At 28.8% G+C, this 17,447-nt stretch overlaps 2 long non-coding RNA genes across 2 annotated transcripts; both read right to left on the minus strand.

The window, feature by feature from the left end:
- Nucleotides 1-8,592: 8,592 nt before the first annotated feature.
- Nucleotides 8,593-13,258, minus strand: LOC115890666. Its single transcript, XR_004051676.1, has 8 exons — nucleotides 13,156-13,258; nucleotides 12,852-13,091; nucleotides 12,551-12,789; nucleotides 12,074-12,279; nucleotides 11,314-11,469; nucleotides 10,200-10,380; nucleotides 9,558-9,715; nucleotides 8,593-9,043 (listed from the first exon to the last, which is right to left on the minus strand). It is a non-coding gene; the product is annotated as an uncharacterized LOC115890666 (long non-coding RNA).
- A 122-nt stretch (nucleotides 13,259-13,380) lies between these two features.
- Nucleotides 13,381-14,907, minus strand: LOC115890664. Its single transcript, XR_004051675.1, has 3 exons — nucleotides 14,337-14,907; nucleotides 13,776-14,057; nucleotides 13,381-13,662 (listed from the first exon to the last, which is right to left on the minus strand). It is a non-coding gene; the product is annotated as an uncharacterized LOC115890664 (long non-coding RNA).
- Nucleotides 14,908-17,447: the final 2,540 nt, after the last annotated feature.

Raw genomic sequence — 17,447 nt, forward strand, 5'->3', positions numbered from 1 at the left:
ATTAAAACTTAATTTTTTATCGGTTTTTCAGAGATATTTACTCTGAAAAACCTGCACCTATACATATTTTATGTACTTATTTCTCTTGAACTATCAAAACAAATTTAGTGTAAAAAAGTGGAAAGAGAGCCATTTAATACATCCACACCTCTGATCCACACTTTTTTGAGACACCCTATACAACTGAACATAATTTCCTGAAATACGACCTAGTGCACGTTTATGGTCTGTACTTAAAATTAACTTAACACGCTTTGTTGCAGGACCCTGTATATTTTTTACTGTGGTTATCAACACTGTTTGCCAATGAGACAAAAAGCCTATGTCGAAATACAGGGCGATCCGGTATACTAAAAAGACCTAATATAAATTTTTCTGCTTGCGATTTTCACCCCAATTTTTTTACAAATGTGGACAATGGTAGCGCACATGTTGAAAATATTTTTACACATGTACAGGGTGATACAAAAATATTTTTGCACTTACGTTGTAGTTTTCCCTTTAAAAAAACTAAAAAAAAATTATCTATAATAATTTATAGAGCTCATACTTTTTGTGCCATTTTTGTTTAAGATTTTACTATTAATTTAAACTGAGTTATTTTTTAGACTTTATATCGTTGGATAAGGTTGGATAATAAAGTTAAAAATTATTTTTGATTTCCGTTAGATTTGATATAGAAGCACGACATAGATTTTCAGACATTTTTAAAACTTGTATTGTCCAATTTTCTAAAAAAAATAAATACATATAGTTTTGAAAAAGACACTATATACTTCTATTTGAAAAACATAAAATAATAGTGATGTTATTTAAAATTTGAAAATTTCTATAGTAAATCTACCGAGCAAACAAAATATAAACCTTCCCATTTAAAAAACTGCAACATTAAGTGTAAAATTATAGTAGAATCACCGTGTAACATTTATTAAAACAAAAGTATATCTATTAAAACAGTTTGCAAGAAAGAATGAGGGAAAAAGATGTTAACTTGATTTGAAGATTTTTCGGTATATTAGGTCAACCTGTATACAGTATATGTAAATTATCATATAAAATTTTTAAAAAAATATTACAATTATTTAATAAAAGAAAAAAATTATAAGATCCAACAGGATCCAACTGATAGTTGTTGGAGGTTTTAAAAATATTTTTTAGAAAATATAGGCAACCAACAAATCATCTTAGCTTATAAAAACCCGAAAAAAAAAATAATTAAGTTTGATAACCACAGCAAGTAGGACACAATAATATTTATAATCAATATTAGGTGTATTCAATCAAATTGAGGAGTGTTTTACCTTTTTTTCTTTTAGCACAATCAAAAACATCTAAAAATTAGAGCAACAAAACCAATAATATTATAATTTAATAATTACCTTCCTGTGCAAATTAAATTATTTAATTAAATATTTGTACTGAAAAAAAAACCTTATATTGATTATATTACATATAAAAACAAATTGTAACATTAAGGAAAATGCGACAGTTAAGTTTTACATAAATACAAAACAATTAGAAACAACTGCAAAACAACAATTAGATGTACAGGGTGGGTCAAATTCGACGCTTTTAAATGGAAACACCCTTTTCTATAGGAGATAGACAAAAACTAATATCGGTGTCTGGAGCTCAATTTTTGTCAAAAACATGATGGTGAAAACCGCATATCGATATCTGTTACCGTTTCGGAGTTACGGGGTGTTTTTCAAAAATATGCATTTTTAACAAATTTTGTATTTTTATGAAAACATTTTCAAAGCACTTTTTTACGTAGAATTTAATGGTTTAAGTATATTTTTTTTTAAATTAATAATTTAGGAATTATCAACAGAAAATTTGATTTTTTGTATGGGACACCCTGTATATTTTTAATTTATTGAAAAGAATTTAAAATTACCTTTCCAAAAATATAACACACTTGATATTTTGCTCGACTCCTCTTCGAGATATAGCGTATATAATAATTCGCCCGCTTTAAATAAGTAGGCTTTGAACGGCACCGGCTGTAATGCAAAAAAAAATCTAGCTGTGAGCATCAATTAAAGTGAAAGATACCCTCCCATAACTCCTAAGTATTTCTAATTCTTGTCTAGATTATAAGGAAGAATAAGGAACCTTTATTCTTCCGCAAATATATCCATAGGATTTAAGATTAGATCCACGGGCACTAAGTCAGGCGGCCTCGACGGCCAACGGCTGGGATCTTGGTTAGCTATTCAATTATTCTTGAAATTGACTGCAAAAATTTGCTGATAACTTCAGCGTTCAGAGGCCGCGGTGAGTCGTCTTGCTGGAAAAATATGTTTTCGAGTTCCATTAAAGGCATAGGGGTCCTCAATAAGGGGTCCAAAGCCTACTAGTTAAAAGTGGCGAACTTTTACAAATTCTGTATTTCGAAGGGGATTGTAACAAAATATCAAGTGTGCTATATTTTTGGAAAGGTAATTTTAAATTCTTTTCAGTTAATTAAAAATATAGAGGGTGTCCCAAATAAAAAATCAATTTTCCTGTTGATAACTCTTAAATTATTAATTTTAAAAAAATTATACTTAAACCATTAAATTCTACGTAAAAAGGTGCTTTGGAAATGTTTGCATAGAAATACAAAATTTTCCATAGCAAAAAAGTTACAGCGATTTGTTAAAAATGCACATTTTTGAAAAACACCCCGTAACTCCGAAACGGTAACAGATATTGATGTGCGGTTTTCACCATCATGTTTTTGATGAAAATTGAGCTCCAGACACCGATATTAGATTTCTAATCTCCTATAGAAAAGGGTTCAATTTAAAAGCGTCGAATTTGACCCACCCTGTACATGTAGCATCCATATATTTATTAGCAAAATATAATTTTATGTTAATTATACTGTACTTTATTATTAGATGAAAAAATCAATAAATATATATTTTTTATTAAGTCTGTTTTTTATTGTTATACTAATGAGGTAATTTTAAATTTTTTACAACGATCTAAATTTTGTATTAAGAAACAAGGTAAGTAACAATAGTAACAATAAGCTAAAAATATTAAGTACCCAAAGAAAAATGCATTGACGAAAAAAATTACTCTAAACTGAAATAAGAATGATTATAATATTTAAATAATTAACGTTAAATCAACAAAATGAAATATTCAACTAAAAAAAATAATGATTGAATTTTTATTCGACTTTATATTTAAGAAGCGTTTGCAAATAACTTTAACGTCAACACAAAGTTTTTAAGTTGAAATATCACACACAAAATATTAAAAAAGAAATGCTATAATAAACAGATGGTGCCCCATGTACTTCTAGTTAATTAACTACAAAACTTCAGGTAAGAAGAGTGAATATGGAATAAATGCGATAATAAATATTATTTAAAAAAATAACTGGTTAAAATTAATTAGTTTTGCTCGTTTTATATTATGGCGAATGCGCTAGGCGATCCTAGAATATATTTGAATGCAATATGTATGAATATACCATGAATAAACACTGTCTGTAAAAAAAATAGAAGAATGTTTAATATATTTTTGATATTAAAAATGTATATCGTCGGTGAAATGTGATAAACTGCTAACTCCATTATTTCTAATTTTACAGGAGAGCAAAAAAACGGTACAAAAAAATATGTACACATGTAGGAAGTATTTTCATGCGTTAATATGATAAAGAGATGAGAATTTTATTTGCTGGGGAACAATAAAACTCAATATTTCGTGTTACATAATTTTTTTCAGACACAATAGGGAGATAGCCGATATTCGTCTTGCAGAAATAAAAATATACTTCTGGAGATAGCAACCTTTATTGTTTGAAATTTTGAAAATGGAATTGAATATTACCCAAACAGGTTTAGAAATAATGAATTAAATTTAAAAAATATTATATGACATTCATAACCATATATTTAGAATATCGTCGGCCTAGAAGCAAAACATACAAGTCCAAAAGCGAATAAATTTTTAATGCATTTTTAAAGAACTGAAGTCGCAGCATTTTGGACTTAATGAATATAAAAATAATTTAAAATTAAACTTATAATTCTTAGAAGATATGGTAGAATCCTTCCATGCTTATCCTAATTTTTATATAACGGTAGTAGACCGAGCTTGAAAAACAGTGCATGATTTTATTAAATGTTTATTACTTTTTTCAATATTTTTTTAATTTTTATAAAAATTATGTATCATTTACGTGGAAAAACGTTGAAAAAAATAAAACTGATTAGGTATTTTATGGAAATTCTTGTACAACTAAGTAATGTTATTTAAACTATTTATAGCACGCCGATGAATTGCTCGTATATAGAGAATTTCGTTTTTCCCCTTACCCTTTACGGATACCTCGTATTTATAGAACGGATCGACGCAGGATCGGACTGGCCATATTATATATATAACTAGGGAGGGGCTGAGAGGGGGGGGGGCAGCCTTCGCGGGCCCTCTTTATAGTTCATTATTTATTCTTAACAATATTTGCTTTTGCATTGCATTATGGCATTTGCATTGCATTGGTTTACCTTGCATTAGGGTAGTTCCCTGATTTCTAAACAGGGTGAGTCTTAAATAAGTGCAAATATTTTCAGGGCTGGTAAATCTCGATAAAAGAAACATAATATTTTCTCTTTACCGTTTTTTCAAATAAATCCAAAGCAACCGAGTTATTTCACTTTTAAAATGTCCAATTTTTTGCCATAATTTTGAGAATCATTGGATTTTCTTTCTTGTAAATTTAATATACTACCATATTACAAACAAAATATGTTTTTAAACTAAAAATTAAAAAAAATTCCAATTTTTTTTACAAAATTCCAAATTTTCAAAAAAAAATCGCGCAGAAAACCTCATGATCGTGATTCTTGGGTCGAAATATACTATCCCTAAAAATATTTGAACTTATTTAAGACTCACCCTGTATATAAAGGGAAAATTTGACTAAAACGTAAGGTGAAAAAATACGCAAAAAAATCCAAACGGGCCCCTTCTTACATTGCCACCCGGGTCCCTTTGACCTAGTTCGACCCTGGATCGACGTACTGTACAAAAGAAACATACGAATAAAAAACCGTGTGTTTGCTTTAGCGTGACCGTAACGGAAATTACGGAGATAGCAGCATTTCGGTGGCTATTTCCGATCATTGGGAGTTAGCAGGTTTTATTGAGTTAAAATAGCAAATTTTCTTTAATGGGAAAAAATGTATTTGCTTTCCCTATTTGTAGAGTATTTTTTTCTCTTTCTAATGGTATAAAAAAACTTATTAACGTAAAAAATGGAGTTAGCAGGTTATCACGTTTCACTAACGATATTTACTTTAGTATACAGGGTGTACCGTTCTAAAAACATACATTTCATACCAATAACATTAACAAAATTGACAACTTACAACATTTTTACACTGTTAAAAAGCATGTGTGATAATCTTTGAAATCCGAAAAAATTGCTTTTTAATACACTCCTAATATACAGGGTGTCTTATTTAAACATTAAACATGTTTATACCAATAACTGTAACAATTGAGAGCTTATGACATTTTTGGTAATTTAAAATTAAAACTTGACCAAAGACTTTTTATTTTTTATTTATTTATCAATATCCTACCTCAAAAAATAGAAAAAAATATAAATAAGTAGTATAATGTTTGTTTAAAATTAGGACAAACAACAATGTTATATGTAAAAAATAAAATAAAGTTGTTAAGTTAATTTGTGTTATGTTATGACAGATGCGCTAGATTTTATAATATACAATAAAAATCGGTATTAGCGACTGCTTCATGACACACCCTGTATAAAAAGTCTTTGTTCAATGAAATGCGCAACTAAAAATGTCAAGCCACGTGTGCAAGCGTTTTTATGATATATATATATATATATATATATATATATATATATATATATATATATATATATATATATATATATATATATATTAATCCTATTTATTTATTATCGAATTTGTTCCATTTCGCTGTATTACTGTATTATATATATATATATATATATATATATATATATATATATATATATATATATATATATATATATATATATATATATATATTAATCCTATTTATTTATTATCGAATTTGTTCCATTTCGCTGTATTACTGTATTACAATTATAAATACATACAAAATGACTTACGTTATATAGTCTGTCCAACGAGCGGAAGAAGATTTTGACAGAAGATATCCTTAAAAATGACAGTAAATACAATTTACCAGTTAATTAAAATGACAAACACAACTGTCACTGTCAGGGATCCTCTCGTTGGATAGACTATATTACACGACATAAAACAATGCAAATTAGTAGGTATATCGATTTATTAGGAGTAAAAATGATACTTTTTGTGGCAAGGCTGTACGTTCGACATTACAGGCGAAGAATTTCATTTTTACTCTGAATAGTATTTGAATGCTATTTTTTTTTTCGAACGTCACAAATAATTTATGCAACGATTTAAACACAAAAAACGATGCAAATAATATAAAAACATTTAATAATTATTTTTATACAAGACGACAAAATTATCGTCGATCGAAAAGATTAATTCACGAACGTTGATGAAATCGCGAGTGAATTAATTTCCGAAGACGATAATTGAATTCTATCGACGTGTACAAAACAATATTTTTTTCCATAGCGAGTTACGTTATAAAAAATATTCAGAAATTATTATTTCAAGGAATTTATTACGAGTAGAAAAAATATTGTGCTGGGTTGGCGTTGGTTTCTATGTAATTTGACAAATAAATAAAGCTGTCTCTTTAGTTGTCAGTTTTGAGATGGTTTTGAGTCAATAATGGTCAATATCATAGATAAATGCAACAAGTTTAGATTGGAAAGCCCGTAAAAAATTTACGTCGCGAAATTATTTTGGGTCGCGACCGTTATACGCGATCTGGCGCTGCTATAGCGGTTGCTAAGAACAACGGCAAACAAAAACAGAAATAATTTTCTCTTGTCAAAGTCAGAATCTTCAAAAATCATATAATCTTTCAAAATCCAAACCGCTCTCATTAAAGAAATTCCGAAAAGTGTTTATAGCGTCCATTTTTAAAGTAATAATTGCTATCTTGTGAGTTTAATTCAAGTTTTATTTACTCCAACCGGTGATAATTGTGAAAAAGTGGCATTAAAACATTAAAAAGTTGTGCTGTGAACTGTGAACTGCAAAACCATCGTGGATCGTGGCATAACGTCGGTTTCCAATGTTTCATAGGTATTTCATACATGCGTCCTCATATAAAATAAAGTTTCTTGTATGCAACACACTGTCTTTTATTTATAAAATTAAAGGAAAATAATAATAAATTTGAATAAACAATATTTGGCGATATAATTCCGGAAAAAGCCGAACCGCTCCGAAATTTTCAAAAGTTTTGGGTCGCGACCGTTGCAAGGATAGCGCCAAATAGTGTTTACATTGTCCTTATGGGCACTTTCCAATCTAAACTTGTTTCATTTATCTATGGTCAATATTTTTTAATTCTCTTTCGTGTCGACTGCTGATTGAATTGGAGCCAGAAATGACTCAAAACGAAATAAGTAAATTACCAACAGATATTCAGGCTGAGGCGACGAACGCCATGTCCAAACTACTTCCATTTGAATCCCGAATAACTTATGAAAAGGAATACAACAATTTTCAAAAAGGGAAGCAATTAATTACATGTCAGTTTAATAATATATTTTTTCGTACTTTTATGGCCTAGGCGTTAAAATGATTTTTTTATATCGTCAATCACGTCGCAAAAATTTATACTTTGTGACGTTTGAAAAAGAAATTATTTTATAATCATGAAAATTGATCAATCACGAAAAAAACATCTGTCCCTAGGCCAGTGGCGCATCTAGAGATTGGGTCTGGGAGGGGTAATGGCAATATTTAAGTAAATATTGTGTATAAAAATGGCAATATTTAATTAAACTAATAGGTTCGAACTAAATTTTTGCTAAAAAGTTTTTTTGTAACTGTGAAAAAAAATTGGAATTGTAACTATTTTTATTTTATTTCTAAATTTCTTTCTGGGAAGGGTAATTACCCCCATTATCACTCTCGTATGCACGCCGCTGTCCTAGGGTACCAAAAATAATTCCCAAAAGCAAAAAAAAAATATGAACACAAGTATTAACAAAATGGATTATTTTACTAAAAATAATCAATCCAGAACTTACAAAAAATGATTAAATCGACCATTAAACCATTAAATTATCATCCGCTTGAAGATATAGTTAGTTAAATCCTATAAAATTTAGTTCTGCGTTAATACAATAAATGAAATATTAAAAAACAAACTTTAAAACCAAAATAATACTTGTGTTCATAGGGCTATAGTGACGCAGCTGCGCAAGTATAAAAATTATAATTTTGATAATCTGGAATAGACTTAGAGAAGCTTAGGAAAATATAAATAATACACGATAAAAATAAATTGGAAATGAGCCTATAAAGATTGTTTTTTAATTCTTTTAAAAAAATACCTTTGACGAAATCCAGAATACAAAATAGTTTTATTTAATAACAATTTAATGATTGAACTAATGGAAGTAAATATAAGATAGGTGAGATTGCAAAAAAGCTTGAGATGAAAAAGTATAACAGATTAGTATTATGTTGCTCAACATATCCTCCATAAAGATTATTGCATTGATTTGAATGATTTAAAATTAATCAAACATCCCTCAAACTAGAGGCAACACAAAGCATACATATAAAGACAATATCAACAGAGATAATGGTCCTATTCATAAAATAAAGTGTATTGCTCTTAACTAGTGTTTTATATTGCAAAAGCTTAAGAAAAAAAAGGTTTTTATCCAGATTAACAAAATTTTACCAAAAATTAACATTAAAATGACGCCTGATCTAATTATATAGTAAGAGGATAAAAACCAATAAACAAATTTATTGAAACAATAACACTATTAATGAAGCTAACGAACCTTGGTGAGGCATTGAGGAGTGAACCTTGGTGAGGCATTGAAAAGGAAAGTGAGGAGTAGGAGCAACTGTTGATATCCATTGTTAAGAAAATGCAGAGATATCTAAAAAATAAAATAAAAATAAAATTGAAAAAAGGAATAAAACAATCTATGTAAAAATTAAAATAAATATATTTTTATTAATGCAATAACTATGTTTTTTAAATTAATAATTTGTATATACCCTATGAGAAAAAAAAACAGCACTATAGTGGCTTTTAAAATAACAATTGATGACAATTATTTCTGCCAGGTAGACCACAATATATCATTTATAAAAAATTGGTATAAAAATTAATAAAAAATTAAAGAATGAAATGTTAAAAAAAAATCAAAGTTCATATTTTTTTAAATTAAGGTTTTCATCTTTGAATAATAATGGATATGTTTGAAACCTTTTTCCATTTTTTCATTTAAATATTATTTTTGACAAGTTTTTATATCAATTTTTAATAAATGATATATAGGAATAGACGTTGACCTCAGAGATCTGTGCAGCTTGAATATTATGAAAACTTATCATAATTTTCAAGCTTGTCGATAAAATTTAGTAAGAAAAAAGAGATAAATAACTTACCATTGATAAAGGACTGCGACCACTTTTCAACAGCTATTAAGTACTGTCTGAGTCTTTTCCTGCAAGTTTCATTCCATTTAAAGCTTTTTGATGTCCACCATAATATTTGCAGATAGTACGGCTTGTGGACTTTTAACAGCAATTGTCCCAGCGTATACCTAAAATTCCAAAAAAATATTAAGTAAATTTTTACCATACTAATTTTGGAAGATTTTTGAAAACAAGATTAATAAAAAACAAAACAAAAAAGATTAATTAAAATTATATTTATTGCGTTTATTCTAGTGGGAACTTTAATATATCGTCAAGGTGTGTGTGACGAGTTCTGTAATTTCAAACTAAACAGTTTTGAATAGCGAATGTTGACAATTTGGCGAAGGATTTTTTTAAATAGATAATTGTGTGTTGTAATCAGTATAAATGGTGAGAAAATAAATCCGTTGAGTATTTTATGGTGAGTTTAAATTAGCGGACCCACGGAATCCGTAACAATATGCAACCAGTAATACAGTATCAGCATTTTATTTTGTCCTGCCTATTTTTTTTAATAGTTGTTGGCTGTTCTAATATTGGAACAGAAGCGCTCGAAAATTAGTCAGATAGCTGTCCAATAAAATTTTATAAGATAGATAAATAACTTACCATTGATAAAGAACTGGATCCGCTCTAACAGCTATTAAGTAACAGCAGTTCAAAATGGTTTTCCTCGATTTCTTCTGCGCAAGTGTTTCATTTCATTTAAATCTCTTTTATGACCACCATAAATATTAGTTGCAGCTAGTAGAACTTATTTGTTTCTAATAGTAATTGTCCTTTCGTATACCTAAATAAAAAAAATATATATCAGGTAATTTTTATTATAGCATATTTTGAAGCTATCGGAAAACAGACAATAACATAAATTATCTTAATATTTGGAACTATCTAAAATAACAAATAAATAATACACATTTTGTTAATATTAATTTGAATAAGTTATAAAGAGTTATATAAAATTAAAAGAAAGACTTTTATTGATGACTTCAGAAATAATATAAAAATTGTAAATTTCCTTGATATGAAAGTAATACATTATTGTAACGAGTTATTAATGACCAAAAAAATTAAATATCTAATTTACTAGATATATATAAAAGATATTTAGCAATAACTTGTAAATTATTACATTTATTTTGGTGGTAACTTTAATAATTAGAAAAAACGCTATACAGCCAGTAATACACTCTTAGCATTGTTCAATTAACTTTTTTATTTCTTGAGCTAGAACATTAATTAAAAAAAACAAATTATAGGGTTCCCTGTCAAGTTCTAATACATTTTATTGCTATTATGTGTTATTATGTTATTACCCTGTAAATTTAAAAAAATGATAAAAATAATATACAAAAAAAATCATTAAAACTTGAGTTAAAACCTTCTAATTTCTTTTTTTTTCCAATGAAAATTCTAGCTTCCAAAATAAAGTTAAAACCTGTTAAAATTTAGGGCCAAAATAAAATGCTAACCACTGTACAAACTGCAAACTATGAATATTCTTCAAAATTTAATAATTTTACAGAATTTTCAAGCTTATCAATGCCAATTCATAAAAATATATAGAGGATATTTCACGTAACTAGCTCATTATAAGTGTTTTAAGATGAAATTTAGTCTAAATTAAACTAGTTATAGACTTAAAAAAATACATACCCTGAATTTTTTTTAATGAACCAGTTGTATGAAAATCTTTGTATATAAAATGATCAAAATAACTTACCATTAATAAAAGGCAACAGATGTCCAGCCCAACCCTGGTTCTATTAACTTTACATCCTGAAACAACTGACATTTTTCTGTATCCAATCAAAAATTTGTTCCTCGAGTTGTGACTGCAGCTGTCAAAATGTCCATTACCATCAATTTCTTCAGCTCACTAAAAGTACAAAAAAAAATTAAAAGATAAAATCAATTAAATAAAAAAAAGTCAATTTTTATGACGTCAGTTTGTTCATACTAAATTTATCATAATTTTCAACCTTGTCAAAGAAATTTAATAAAAAAAAATAAAATAAATAAATCAGACGTATGACAAGTAAACCCGACAAGTGACACATTTTGAAAAATTGCGATCTATACAAAATTTAATTCGTTATCCCAAGAGAAACTCTGAATTACATTTTTATGCAAGATATTTTCAAGAAATAATACACCAGATAAATTCAGTCCTGCAGATTTATTATTCTTTCTACTATTCATAATATTTTAAATAATTTTTATTGTATTCTGTAAAATTGATCTCAATGGACTTGTCAGGTTTGTGCATTTAGACGCCTGAAATAACTTACCATAAAGTAAAAGTGTTTTGGTGTATTGTGGTGATTTGGTGTTTTATTTTGTAAAAAAAAGATTGAAAAAAAAATATATTAATATATTTTCAATCTCAAACTTATTCTATTTTGAATTTGAAGCCTACAATTATGTAGTTAAATACAAAAATTGTAGCCTTAAAAAATAATAAAAAAATAAAAATAACTTACCATTTTCATAGCGCAATGGTAATGAAGGCCAATCAACCAAGTACTATTGATTGTATCTTGAAATTGTCATTTGTGGGCAAGATTTTCAGTATCATTCCATTCAAAAAATTCCTTGGCATTCATCAAACTTATGTACAGTTCGAACTCATTTGCAGATTTGTGAAGCAACTGTTAACGCCCAGTACATCACTCGAACAGATAGATATCTAAAAATAAAAAAATAAACAAATATTAATAAGTATATTAATTTGTATCAATGTAGAAAATTAAAATAAATAAGAAAACATTGAAATATCAACATAGATAGGCAAAATACAAAATTAAGTTGATTTGAATAAAAAAATTCTCCTAATAAATTTAAAATTAAATATTGCACCTAAAGTTATTAAAATATACACATTATGTGTAAAATATGTCATAACTTCAAAGCTTTCCAAAAACTTTAATAGGAAAGAAAATACTGTGAAAAAAACTTACCATTTTTGAGAGATATCTGCGTTGTTGAAGTCAATTTAATGTCCTGTATCTACTGTAGAATAAATTGGTCATTTGTGAGCCTTTTCCTTTCCCCAGTTTAAATTATGTCAAAATTTCTTTGGTGTTTCTAATAATTCATCCAAGTTGTTATAACAGCTGCCATCCTACATTCCCACCAATAGATATGCTTGTATAATACATAAATAAATGAAACTTGATATCCAAGATACCAATAACATCTATAAAAAAATAAAAGTTGTGATAAGTATTTATTTTTTGTAACTAGATGAAAAAAAATTACCTTAATACAGTTACAACAAAATCCCCCTCCTTTCCTCAAACATTTCTATCTCCTTTCCTTCTATTTCAAAGCAATCCTCTTCCATCTTCTCTGTCCTCTTCTATTTTCCAAGTCTCACCAATTCTTATTCAACTACTTATATAACTAACTTATACAAATTTCAGGCGTCTTACAAACATTTTTAAAAGGGGGGAATAGGAATAATAATGCTACAACAAACACCTACGCCAGCGCACCTACCTAAAAAAGAAAAACACTTTTTTTAGCCAAAGAAAATGATAAATATAAAGTTATATAAATTTACCTGATGGCATCTAGAAGATGGCTGTAATCCTGCTGTTGTCCCCCAAAAAAATTAATTCCAAAGCAGTTTAGTACTAAAAAGATTTATGCAGGAACAAACTGAATTTAATTTAGTAACAAAAATAAATTACTAATACTTTAATTCTCATTATAATGTAAAATTACATTATTTACTAATTTACGTTTAATTAAAAATCACTAAAAAAATTAAATAATATCAATATTAAAACAAGACGAAAAATAGTTATTTCCAAATGTAATAGAAAAACAATATGCTACCTAATTTTGTCTCTTTGGAGTTATTTTTTATTACCCATTTATTATTGCTAAAAAACTTTATATTAAAGCCTTGTATAGAGTAAGAAAAAAAGTAAAAATAAATGTAAATATTGCAAATTAAAAATGAGTACTTAATGCAACATTCTGTAAATGTAGGGAACCTAAAGTTACTGCTTTGGAACCACGACGCGAACCGACTTTTGAAGTTCTCCAAGCCATACTGTATCACCTATAAGAGAAAAAAAAATATTAGAATATTTCTAGCAAATACATATGCTAGAAGAAACAAAAAAACAAGCTATAGACAACAAAAAAAAACAATGTAAAAATATAAAAACTCACCATCACATCTTGCTTAAGTTCATTTTCAGTCCCACCATAATAATTAATAATTATACGGCGAAAAAAACAGTGGCGTCTCACTACTATGGGGCACATCGAATATCCCCAACTCCATGGACTTCGGTCGATCCTGTAGAGTTGACAATAAACACGTTTTCCAGGTATGCGACGGTGCCTGGAACAATCCGAATTTTTTTGGGACTGATCATATGCAGCATGTAGATAGAATTTCTGACTTCTTCAATCTCGTTTTTTAAAATCGCGCTGCGAACCCGGGTTGTCCTAAAAAAATGAAAATAAATTAGTTATATAAGTAACTATACAAGTTAAATTAGAATTTAAACTTATATCTACTATAAGTTTTAAAAAAGTTGATCTAATTATTATACAAGTTATTCTACTTTAAATTGAATCTCATGTATGTTGTAACAAAAAAACTAAAATATACAACACTTATATATAAAAGTATTTTGATTGCTACATGGTGCGATAAAAAAGTTATTTGGTAGGGAGTACAGTAAAAGTTTACAATTTAATGTAATATAAAAAAATTAGACTTACTTTTAACAGGTTTAAGTTAGGCCTGGTTATGCTCGCCTCCTCCCGACATTTTCTGCCTTCAAAATTCGACGCGGGGCAGACCAAGAGAAAAAACAAAAAATGTTTCCACGACGCGCCTGTGAGTGTGTGCTGGTTGCCTTCCTTATGCAGATTCGACCCATTGGTCGACGATTAAGCCTCACCAGTCAGTTCCCATCCCAATTAAGCCGCCTCGTCTGGGGTCACCCTCGTCACCCGTCGGACGGACATCCACCGGGACCCCCTACAGGCGGACCCCCCTCATCATCTTCAATGTGTCCGATATCCCGCCCCCTGCCTCTTCGAGGGTCACGGAATACGTGCACGAAGAAGTCTCGGAGCTTGGGTGCCAGGTCGTATCCGGCCGAAGCCTCTAGCGTTAGAACACCTAGCTCGTAAACCAGAGGGTGGTGACTCCCTTGGATACCTCTGCATGCTACACAGGTCATCGATGCCCGAACATCAGAGTTAGGGGGTGACCCAAGAAGTCTCCTCTCTTGGGGAAGGCCGCGCCGCGCTCTGGAGTCATCTTAAGCCAGGGATCCACACCAACAAAAACACTGTTAACCAACCGCATCAGCTAACGAAATTCACTAATGTTGAACTAGGAAATTTTATTAACCAACACAGAGAGCTAGCAATGCTCGTGTGAGTGGGGAAGTAGTGTGCGGTGTTGTAGTATTAATATAACGCGCCTAAAAAAAGAACAAAATACTGGAATACCTATAAAAATATTATCGAACACCTATAAAAATATTAGGACAATATACAGGGTGGTCCGAATTGTATTCCGGAAACTTCGGCAGCATATTCTGCAGATAAAAATAGGTAAAAAAGTTCGTATAAATGTATGTCCTACAATGCTTAGTTTCGGAGATACAGGGTGTAGAAGTTCCATTTTTATTTTGATTTTTTTCTAAATAACTTCTGCAGTAACGTCAATATTTGGATTAAAATTGGTGTCTGGGAGTTTTTTGACATGAGAAATTTGATTTTGATATCAATATGACTCCTACTAGTAGAGGGCGCCACCTACATATTTTTTAACTGGTTTGAAGAGTAATAACTTTTTGTCCGTACCTGTATAAAGCCCCGTTCTCAGAACAACGTCGTGTCGCGGGCGACACAGTTTGACATTTCAAACAACCAATGGGAGCTGTACTAAATTTAAAATTCACAGCTGTTTGAATTTTGTACAAATCTGATTGGTTCTTTTGTCGTGTCGCTGGCGACAGTCGCAGTTCTGAGAACAGGGCTTAAAACTACTGAGTAAAAAAATATACATTTACAATGCTTTTTACGTAAAAAAGGTCTCTAGGTAAAAATCGCTACGAGTAATGGTTTTTGAGATATTTGGAATCGAAATTATTAGGACAATATACAGGGTCCTACAATGACAGAAATTATGGTCCTTACAGACTGAAATTATAAATTTGAAATGTTTTTGTGCCAAAAGTTCAATAGAAACTGTTTTATCATCATTTTTTGCAGAAAAATTTAACATTAATTAAAAAAAATAAAAATTTCCCAAATGTATTATTTCAGTGAAATAACTATCTACTCAACGTGTTTATTTTTCGTCAATAATGACATGTATTGACTATTTTCATTATAAAGATCTTGAAAACGGTTGCTCGTAGCGATTTTTAGAAAGATATTTTTTTTTACGTAAAAAAACACAGAGATGTACATTTTTTCCCACGGTAGTTTTATACAGGTACGGACAAGTTATTACGCTTCAAAACAATTAAAACACATGTAGGTGGCGCCCTCTACCAGTAGGAGTCATATTGACATCGAAATCAAATTTCTCATGTCAAAAAACTCCCAGACACCAATTTTCATCTAAATATTGACGTTACTTTAGAAATTATTTGGAAAAAATCGAAATAAAAATGAAATTTCTACACCCTGTATCTCCGAAACTAAGCATTTTAGGACATACATTTATACGGACTTTTTTACCTATTTTTATCTGCAGAATATGCTGCCGAAGTTTCCGGAATACAATTCGGACCACCCTGTATAAATAGGTATATTTAAAGAGATGCTCCATTTATACCTCAGCAATATTTTATAAGATTTTTCCTGAGGAAAGATGTTATATGACATAGAAAAAAAGGGATATAAATTTGATGAATATGGTCAAAATACAAAGAATTTTTCCATAATGTAACACATAAAATAAAAATACACCAGGAGTTTTTAGAGTTGTAACATATTATTTAGAGCTAAAAGTTAAACCTACAGTGTTTCAAATAAATAAAAAAATATTAAAGTTATATTTTTTTAACAATGAGATATCCTATTTACTACTATCCTATTTACTATTTACCTACATTTTTAGTTTCTACTATGAAGACACAAAACATTCGATCAAAATTTACCTCAAAATCATACTGACTGCTTTCGAAATATTTTAATTTTTATAAAAATTCAGTAACAATTGATTTATTTCTTCAATGCAAATTTGCAACTAATACTGAATTAGCAAAAATCATTTGTCAACATTAATACTATTTTTTAACATATATTACATAACGCGCTTTAAAAGAGAAATATATTTTAAAATACCAATATCAGAAATCATTACAAAAATGCTGAAACATAAATATGTAGCATTCTGAAATTAAAAAAATACGTAATAAAATTCTTAATGAACCTACCTATTTAAAACATAAATACAAAAAACCTACTCATTCAAATTATTAAATTGCGCATATTATATTTTTAAAAAATAAAGAAAACTCCAGGTATGCCCTATAAAAAGAAATTTAATTTAAAAATAGCAATTTAGAAAAAATCAAGACATCGAATCCCAACAGGCGGCCATTTTATTTAAACATTCCTTGACCGAAAAAATTAAACGAAAAATCAAAGATACATTACGTAATTTACCAAAAACGTAGTACTATTTTACCCTTATGTAACACGCAGTATAGAAAGTACCGAAAATACATAGTTTTACATACTTATTTATTAATCTACGTATATTATTTAAACAATATTCTTAAAAATTAATAACTTAATGGGGAACATTGAGAAGAAGGCAGCCATGATGGATATTGCAAAATCCAAAAATTTTAAAATAAA

The sequence above is a fragment of the Sitophilus oryzae genome, unplaced genomic scaffold (genome assembly GCF_002938485.1).
Source record: "Sitophilus oryzae breed Bouriz unplaced genomic scaffold, Soryzae_2.0 scaffold_907_pilon_pilon, whole genome shotgun sequence".
NCBI classification, from domain to species: domain Eukaryota; kingdom Metazoa; phylum Arthropoda; class Insecta; order Coleoptera; family Curculionidae; genus Sitophilus; species Sitophilus oryzae.